General features: G+C 37.8%; 1 long non-coding RNA gene across 1 annotated transcript; it reads right to left on the bottom strand.

Annotated features, from left to right (window-relative positions):
- Positions 1–560: 560 nt before the first annotated feature.
- On the bottom strand, positions 561–8,737 carry LOC147655007 (uncharacterized). Its single transcript, XR_015283642.1, has 3 exons — positions 7,618–8,737; positions 6,511–6,632; positions 561–693 (listed from the first exon to the last, which is right to left on the bottom strand). It is a non-coding gene; the product is annotated as an uncharacterized LOC147655007 (long non-coding RNA).
- Between the last annotated feature and the right edge of the window lie 1,138 nt (positions 8,738–9,875).

The following is a 9,875-nucleotide window of genomic DNA, read 5'->3' as shown; positions in this document are numbered from 1 at the left end:
CATCTCTAATTCTGTTCCTAATCAGTGTAAGGCCAGAAGAAAAAATGAAATTACTTTAAAACTAAAAATTCCTGTAGTCTTAGAGATTTTGGGGAGCATTACATTCTAACCATGACATTGGCTTAACAACCTGTATAGGCTCAGGTGCACCATCTTATGCCAGATTTTCCAAACTGTGAAATTCGAACTATATTTCTTACCTTGCTCAGAGCAGCTGACAGACTTTAGTTAAAACAATATTTGATTTCCTTTGTTCCCTTGCCTCTGGTGCAATAGAGTCTGACTTTTAAGCATTTTACTGTGACATCTTTGTTACCTCAAAGTTTTTGATGGTGCCACATATATGTACATGATGCTTCATAAACAGCAAAAGTCAAAACTGCTGAAGTTGCGCACCCAAGGGTTGACTTACGTGCAAGAATAATTTATTTAATGAGAACATGACCGGGGAAAGCTGTCTGTAAGCTCAGGATGTGCAAGGTAGCATGGGCTATGGCTGGCACTAAGAAGAGCTAAAACTGCCACTGAGCCACTGCATGATTCTGAGGAAGCCATTTCACCTTTCTATTGTGCTTTTCTTCTCAGCCTTCATCTCTCCAACCTGCCAGCCCTTCACAGCAAGATCTGTCTCTTAGGATATGTCTCACAGCAGGAGCTCAGCTGGGGCTTCCAAATTAGAGCTGATTGGCAATTCTGCAATGAAATGAATTTTCATTAGAAAGTGTGGCTCAGTTTCAGTGCAGTTCTGTGGTGCAGTTACGGGGATTCTCACCCAATATATGAGGATGTAAATTCAGATAATGATTCTGAAGAATGTTTTGTTATAGGAAGTAGATCATCTCCAGGAGGATCTGTGGAGTGCACCTTGCCCAAGGATAACTATTGGGCCATGGGTGAATTGACAGAGTCATCTGCAGTTAGAGAGACAGCAGGTCAGGAATTTGAACCTGAGTATGCATGGGGAGATCACATGTTCTTTTAGTGGGAGCTGTGTTTGCTTGTTTGTATTAAAAACAAACCTTCTAAAAGTGCTTATGTTTGCAGCAAGAAAGAACTGGAGCATCAGTGGAATGCTGGGAAGTTTCATAGGTAGATTTACTCAGCCTAACTTGGTTCTGCTTTGAACCCTGCCTGCTGTTAACAGAGAGATCAGATGTATTTTAACATGTAAAATACTTAGTCTAAAGGATACAAATAATTTCAGAATAAACCATGATTGAATGTCTGAGGAGTCTTAATGACAATGAGAAAGATAATTTATTTTTAAAATAAGTCCTAAAATAAATAGGAAGGCCTTCTGGTAATTAGAAAAAAATTCCCCAGCATGAGGAAGGAGACCACAGGAAGTAGGTGTGGGCAAAAGGAATAATCAGATCAGTAATTCAAAAGGAATAGTGAAAAAAATCAGTAAAGAAAACAGGACATTAAAGTACAGAATTAGGGTGAAACTTATATGGAGCTCTGGGGAGTTCTGATATGCTCTAAAAAGAGAAGGGAAATAACCAGAAACTTGCAGGAGTGATACCACTACAGTTTTTAGAGCATTTCCTTAGTAGTTTCTGTGTATTAATTCTGGTGAAACACACTAAAGAGAGAAACACGTGAGAAATATTGTTTTTTATTAAAAAATTCTATTGTTACAAAGCCCAACTCCATCATACACCAGTATAAGCTGCTACCTGTGTAGAGCATTGCAACATTACCAAAATGGCAGTGCTGAAGGGAAGATGTCTTTTCTCCCTTTTCTAGCCCCACTTCAGCTTCTCTTACTGTCTGCTGGCATAAAATACCGTGTGTGTGTAATCCAGAGAGCAGCTGAGTTATGTTCGATTCACATGGTCACTTCGGGCTGAGTATGACTGAGTTACCTATGTGGCATCTCCAAAGAATAAGCAAAATGTAATTTGCTGAAATGGCAGCTTTGTAAATGTGTCTCCAGGGGGCATTTTGTACAAAAGTTAAGAATATTGGGAGGACCATATCACTTAGGCTGCAGATTTGCACTGGGCCATGCACAGTTCTCTCTCCAGCTGCTGTCTACCAAATGCCAGTTCTGAGCACACAGCTGTGGACCTGGGATGAGGATTCAGGCTCCAGAGCAACTGCAGTCAGGACACAGTCTGCTGCATTGTGTTGGCATTGCCACTGTGCTCACCTTTGAGGAAAATAAAGGCCTTAAACATAAACTCGTTTTGTGAATCTCCATTCTCTAATTTTTCACTTTAGACTCAGCCAGAACAAATAATTTTTCTAACTTGCAGAACAATATTTCAGGATAATATAAGGAAAAACAAGTTCAACCCTGGGGGAAAGCTCAATCAAAATATTGAATCAGCAGTACAACTTGAGTACAAAACTATAGATTAGTCCACTTCACAATGAAGGCAGTAACTCTTCCAGTACAGGGTGATGACCTGTGTTATTTCCTCAGCAACAAACAAAAAAGCTGTGTCCTTCTACATGGTATCACTAAAGAAAACCTCAACAAAGTATGGAGTTTTTTTGGGGGAAAATGTTTGCCCATGAACCTTTCGCTGCATAAACTCAGATTAAAATGAGAAAAAATTGAGAAAAATAAGCACTGACCTGTGTTAATTCTCACTGTGAGTGAGAATTAAACATATAGATGAATTCAGAGATACAATCCTGTAATGGGAAAATATCCAGGGTAATAAATGAAGAAAGAAGAAGTTCTGTAGATTTCAGGCAGAAGAATAGCAGCAGTTACCTCCTGCTGAAATATCATAGCCGCAATGAAGTGGCAAAGACGACAACTGACATGTCAGAGACACATAAATCTATCTTTACAGGGCTGACAACTTGGTATGATTGCTCTCCAAAGATAACTTTATAACTTGCTGAAGTGTGACTTAAGGATGCCCTGGAGCAGCACTAACCTGTGTACCTTTCTTGTGGGTAACTTTTTATAAATTATAGCTTTAGTTAATAGCTTATGCAATTTTTCATTTGACCTACGGGTGTCCCATGTGGGTGGGATTTTCAAAAACACTCAGGCCCAAATCCACAAAGGGATTTACACAGAGATGATTGCACCCATAATATGTATTAGGGAGTGGAGCAGAAACTTGGCCTCAATTTAGCCTGTAATCTTGCAAGGATACAGAAGATGGTCTGCAACACCCTAAATGTTCACCAGGAAATTTACCCATGCTTATAAGTATGAAATTGCTCTGGACTGCAGTCATGGCTCAGCTCTGCTCCTACTAAAATGGAATAAAACTGGGCATCAGGCAAGTGCTTTTGAAAAGGCCAGTATGAATATTTTCTTTTCCTTACTGAAATGTCTATGCTTTCTAAAATATCTTTTAGAAAGAATTACTTGTATTTTATTGTCAGGTAGACCACTTCAGTAGGAAAAATGTGTGTGGTTTTTATTTCAAGTTTTTTGTTTTTCAAGTGAACTACTGGAATACACACACACAAGAATAAAAAGGATGATAAAAAGGACAATAGTACAATATCCAGTTTGGTCCCAGTGATGTTGGCTGTGCTTAATCTGAAGCTGTTCATAGTCTCTGCATGCAACTTGAGATCTTTAAGTACATCCTCCCTTTTGATGCTGGCAAAGAGCAGGGGTGGTATGTTCATATATGTCAAACACTAGGATAAATTTTGTCCTCCATGGGAAACAAGCCATAAGACACAGTGTGACTTGTGAATAAGCCCTTATTAGAGAAGCTGTTTTATTTCCACTTTTTCACTGTCTTTTCACAAAGCCAAACCATCCCCTGTGGCATTTGGACACACAGAAGACAGTTGCATTTGAAATGCCATAAACAGTCAAACTAAATAAATAGATGTGAAAACTGAGTCCCTTGCATTGCCATGCTGAAAAAATACGTGCCAAAGTGGCAACTTCTGCGTGAAGGCTCGATACTGGTTTGCTTCCTCAGCCCCAGGGAGTTTTCAGTGAATGTCTCTGAAGAAGTGCAAAGAGCAAGTTGATCTGGCCTCATGCCTGTGGAGCAGGCAGAGGTGTTTCTGAAGGATGGTGCAGCACAAGAACATTGCAAGTTAAACCCTCAGAGCCACATTCAGACCCCAGTTAGTGGCAGAATTTACCCTCCTCTGAGTGGGGAGCAAGTGCCTTTGAAGCAGTAGAAAACCCCAAGGCTCCTTAGAGCTCCTGAGATGCTTGAGTGTAGTGGCAGCAGAACATTCTCTTCTGGCTTTCACAGGGACAGGTAATAAATGCAGTAAACTGACCTCAGGGTAAACTGAGGACTGCAGAGTGAACTGGAGAAAAGTCTGTTTGTCCTCTAGGAGCAATGCTCAGGAAACATAGGGAAATAGAGAAAAGCCTATAAATTTTAGAATTTCTAGATCCAAGCACAGAGCCTCTGCTGGCTTCCAGGAGAGTGTCAACTGCAGATAATTTGCTAAGGCCTTAAAAACATAATAGGGCTTCATTTCAAAAGCATTTTAAGTTTATTTTTCACCCCTACAGGACAAATAAAGCATGGTAATACCGTAGCTGTTTTAGTAGTATGGTCTAAGAACATGATAAAAATTGCTGAAAGAGGTAGTATTTTCTCTTAGACCAACTGAGAGACTTTTAACTAGGGGGAAAAAAGCTTTCAGACACAAGTCTGTATACAAAAACCTTCCTCCAGATGTTGTTTTCAGCTACTCTAGTAGCTTACTCTAGCTACTCTACTCCCCCAGACTTGCCCGTGGAAACAAAGAGAAGTCTAAACTTTGTTCTAAAGCAAAATACTTGTGTGATTGATGTCTACACAGTAAATAAGCAATGAAAATGTTAATTGGGAAAGCTGATGGACTCATGACACTTCCTAAGACTGACATGGTTTTAAAGTTAGTCAGAAAAGAGGTTTTTCCTCACTAGGCATATTCTGCAGGCATAAGGATTTAAAGCCTTATCCTTGCAGGATATGGAGAATGCGAACACGGAAGTCCTAAGAGTGAAATATGGACCCTCTGGAACTTGTATGGATATAAGACTGTACAGGTCTTGTAATAGCAGGTTTGTAATAAGGTGGGAGTTGTTGCAGGGAATGGGAGAAGATAGATTTTACTTTAAAACATTTCCAGCCTGGCTTCTTATTAAAAGCCAAGTAAGTATTTTATGCTGCACATCACTTCAAGATTTACAACCTCTTGTCCTCAATGATAAAGAAAATACTACTTAAATGCAAGTAATAAAAAAAAAAAAAATCACATAAAAGTAATTTCAGCTACTTCCTTCTTCATAGTATGATCTAAAGAGTTGCTGTTGTCCCTCAATGCCAAAAATGCCCTCTTTGGCAGATAAATTACACCATTCACCATTTGCTGCAAAACAAATATTCTTGTTGGTTCGAGCATTCCTTTCATGGTTTCTAGCTCTTTGATGAGAGGAAATATGGGCATGATGCTTTATGATCATAGAACAGGGAAATATGTTTCTATTTAAAGGTCTCTTGTTCCATGGAACTAAGATGTTTCTTTTAAGTATTCATTGCAAAGGCAGGGAAAACTGAGGAAAAGTGACACCAAAGTACTATCTGCTGTCAGATTTAGAGTGAATGTTCTCAGAAACTGTTCTGTCTCACACCAACATATTGTGGAGTTGAGCATTTTGTCCAAAAAGCTGATGAAGAACTGATAAAAAAGGAACAGAAAACCTAAAAGCATAGTCTTCTAGATCCCTGTGTCCAGGGCAGGTACATTGAGGCTGCTTCAAAGTCTAAGTCAGCCTCTCTTGACTTATTCTGGTACCTGAACTAAAAGAGGGTAGTAACACTATGTCCTCTCATCTATTTTTTTCCAGTTAGTGTTCATTTTAATCACAGGTGCCACCAGAGACTCTTTCTTAATACATTTCATTATTTTGGCCAACCTGGAGGGTTTTCCTCAGCGCCCCCAGATGCAGGAGCAGTATAAATACATCCAGTGCTACAATGAAAAGCAAAGTCTTTGAAATAACCTAGATCTCAGCATACATGCATGTTCATACATAAGCAGCAAGGCCCAGCCAACATTAACTTGAATGGAGGACATCAGGTAACACAGCACAAGTGCAGAAAGCAAGTATAAAATGAGCCTTGATCAAACAGTTTCTACTTCATTTATTTTTGCCCTGCTCTGACTGGTGTAACTTATAATTAGTCTCTGCCTGCAGTGCTGTGGTTCCACAGAATGTTGGATTAGGGAGAAACTCTAGAATTTCTCCATAACTTGACAAGTTATAACCTGAAAAGCTACACTTAGTCCATTAAAAACTCTTCACAGTGACATTTCAGTGCAGCTAGGGAAATGTGCCACTGTGCCATTTATCATTTTCAGGCCATGGACAGCGGAAAGGAGGTTGCTATGAGTAACAAAATAAAATAGATTACACGTATAGAAGTGAGGTGAAGAATACTGATAAATATACACCACTGAATGTCAGCAAATGTCACTTGAAGAAGACATTTGCAGCTACCAGCTGCAAACCAGCAAAACCAGCAAAAGTAGCAAAACCAGGCAAAACGAGTTGGGTGTACTCACTTCCACATGAATAAGCAATAAACCTCTCTGAAGTTACACCAGAAAGTTGTTAAACTTGATAGATGAATCTTTTCCAAATTGTTCTGTCACATACTCTATATGGCTACAAAGGACTCTGGATGCTTTAAAGTGAGAAAGAGAAAGCATTGCTGAGAATGCAACAGTTGAAGTATTTTTTGTTCAAACATTTGTATTCTGCTTTGTATTAAAGAGACAGTATGAACAAAGAAGCGATTCATCATATCGTTTTTTCTTCCATAGGGCTGCTCTTCTTTTTTTGTCTGAACTTCATTATCAGAACTATTGCATTACTACCATTTCTCCTTTAAATATATTTGCCACTCTAGCAACAGGACTTAAGAGTTAAATCAGTTTGGGTTTGGTGGGCAGAAACATTGCAAATTAAAGCTTTTCTGCTGAAAAACTTCTAATGGTAGCTATCTAGCATGGCATCTAAGTGTAAGTGAAAGACCTGCAAGACATCTATCTTTGCAGCAGCATCTGAGTTGTAGATCTGTGGATCAGTTCCATTTTGGGTTATAGACATGCTGACCTAGAAAAAGCCCTTCTTATGAAAGTTACTTGAGAGATAATATAAAGATTCCTTCAGGTTTATTTTAATCTGGCCTGTCTGCAGCCTCTTGAACCACTGCTCTTCACTGATAATAAACTGAAGATCTTTGAGAAAAAAAATCTCCCAGGAAAAAATAGATGTTCTTAAAACTTCAGAAACTCTGTCTGCATTTATGTTCAATTTTCCATGAGATTCTTCCTCCCAAATTCTAATTTATCTTAGCAAAATCAGAGACAGCCGGCATCATTTTGATTTCATGAGACTGTTATCCCCAGACATCACACTCATGCAAATTTCAAATCAGTTTTGTTTTCATTAGTGAAAAGCAGCAACATGGATCACATAAATGAGGTCACACAGGAACTCCTTTTTACAAAATATTTCATACATGCTAAGATATACTGATTGCAGAACTACTTCAGTCAAACTTCTCACCATATGTTCATGTAAAAGCTATAAACAACCAGCCCTACATAGGCATCCTAAAGTCAAGGAGTTTAAATCTTTGAAGAGAACAGATTTTTCGTACTTACAAATCCTGTAGATGGAGTATGGGCGAACCTTCCTTGCTTGGGCAGGATGTTTATACAGTGAATTTTCTTTGTACTAGTCTTCACTCTATTCTTGCAAAATCAAAATCAAAAGTGATCCTTATTAGTCAAGCCAAACCCTTTATTAAGTGTAAAGCCTGGTTTAGAAATTAACAATGAAAATTGGAAAACAAAGATTAAACAGATGGGTTGAACTTTCCTGAACTATTCCCCATCCCCCTCCCCCCAGTCCTTTGAAAACTGAAGTAATCTTTGGCGCAAGACAGGCATTTGACAGCATCTGCTATACAGAAGTTCTGTAGATGTTGTGCTGCTTCTTTAGTCTTGTTTTGAATCTCTCTGTCACTTTGAATAGATGCAACAGAGTCTCTATGCGTGATGCTCACTCACAAGTTGAGAAGGCAAGGACTATGTGGGATGCAACAAAAGGGAAAAGATCTATCCATTTGTTACCTCATCATGATTATCAGTGTCTCCAAAAACTTCCCTTTTTACACAAAACAGAACAGTTGGGTGAACAGCACAAGAAAGCTTATTTTTCTGTTATAGTTGAAATTTAATATGTTACATAATAATAAGCCTAACTTTTTTTTTAGACGTTCTGAGAGGTAGTATATTTGTACACACACTCATCTTCAGAAGAGACAAAAATACAATTTCTTAAAGGGTATTTCAAAAATAGAGAATGATTGGCCTAGATGTTTTAAATAAATTTTTGAATAAATAGGCAGCACATTTTTAAATGCGCTGATTTTGCTACAAGCGCTGAAAAGAAACTTCTGGTTAGCAGACTGCTCATGAATGGTTCAGTCCTTCCTTCCTCCATCCTAAGCATGAAAGCTGCTATCCACACCCCAGACTTGATCTAAACTACTGAATGTGATAGAGAAGTGCCTGTTGATGCTGGATCAGGCCTGGGAGCCTCCAGACCTGACCCTGTAGGCCTGAGTCAGCCCAAAGCCAACCTGGGCGTCCCCATGGCCAGAAGTCCACACATGCAGATGTTAAGGTATGTGCAAGATATTTGAATTGCTTGATCAGACAGCACTGGTCCTCTGAAAAAAAAGTAGAAATTTTGCTTGAATAAATCAATACAGGTTTTACTTTGGTACAGATGGTAATAATCAAGAATCACAGTTTCTGTTATCAGGTTTTTTGATGCATTTGTCTGAGTAAAAGGAACATATAGTTCTAAAGGGCAGGGGAAGAAGATTGTACGGTTTTGCTCTTTTTTATTTTAATGGCTAAATATTGTAATGCTAGCTAAACACAAATTCTTGCCTGTTAATAAGTTCCTCTAGTTTGTAATAAATAGGAATGCTAATGACTAAAATTTGGTATTTGGTATGCATTAGCTTTTGTAAGTCTTTTCTTTACAAGCTTCATTGACATTCAATATGGCAAGCTTCCTTTGAAACATATTTATAAAATAACTACAGTATAATTAAACCAACAAAGCCATCTTTTAAGTTAGCTTAATAGCTGAGTTTTTCACTCTGTAAATTTTTATTTTAAGCAGGAAAAATAGTTATACTCAATTCTACTCTATATTTCATTTTGCATATAATATTTTCTATTCATTTGCAATCTGTGCATATCTAATTCTTGACAACTGTGATTATTAATAAAAACATGCTTCAGAGATTCTTCCACAAGAATATTTTTTGTTAATGAGAACTAAAACATATCTTGACAAAGATAATATAGGTAATATATATGTGTATATATATACATATTTCAATAGCTAATGGTGGTGTAGTTAATACAGAAAAATGGATTAATAGATGTGGCAGGTAATACTCAAAGTGGATGCTGTTTGATAAATGTAGCTAAAAATATTTTAATTATATAAAAGCAATAGGTAAATAAAAGCAATTATATTTAATTTCGCTTTCAGCTTGTGAGCATTTTCTGTAAGCTTTAATAGAGGGGAGAGCCTGTGCAGAAGCCTAATGGTATAGCCACTGCTAACATTACTCATTACGGTTTCTAAGCAGTACTTACTCTGAGGTATTTCTCTAAAAGACTACGGTGTTCTTCATAAGGGTACTTGGAGCCTGATAAGTCTAATTCATAATAATATCTACCTCATTCAGAAAATTAAAGTTTACAGAGTCCTCAGCAGTTTGAAAATCTTTATACTATTTAGAATCACGATCATGTTTACTTAAGGACAAGGTAAAAAGTGATAACTCACATTGTAATAAGTGGAACCTCATAACTGTTCCTTAAACACTGTC

This window comes from Cyanistes caeruleus, chromosome 2 (assembly GCF_971803275.1).
Source record: "Cyanistes caeruleus chromosome 2, bCyaCae1.hap1.1, whole genome shotgun sequence".
NCBI lineage: Eukaryota > Metazoa > Chordata > Aves > Passeriformes > Paridae > Cyanistes > Cyanistes caeruleus.
This window is presented reverse-complemented; position numbering and strand designations above follow the sequence as displayed.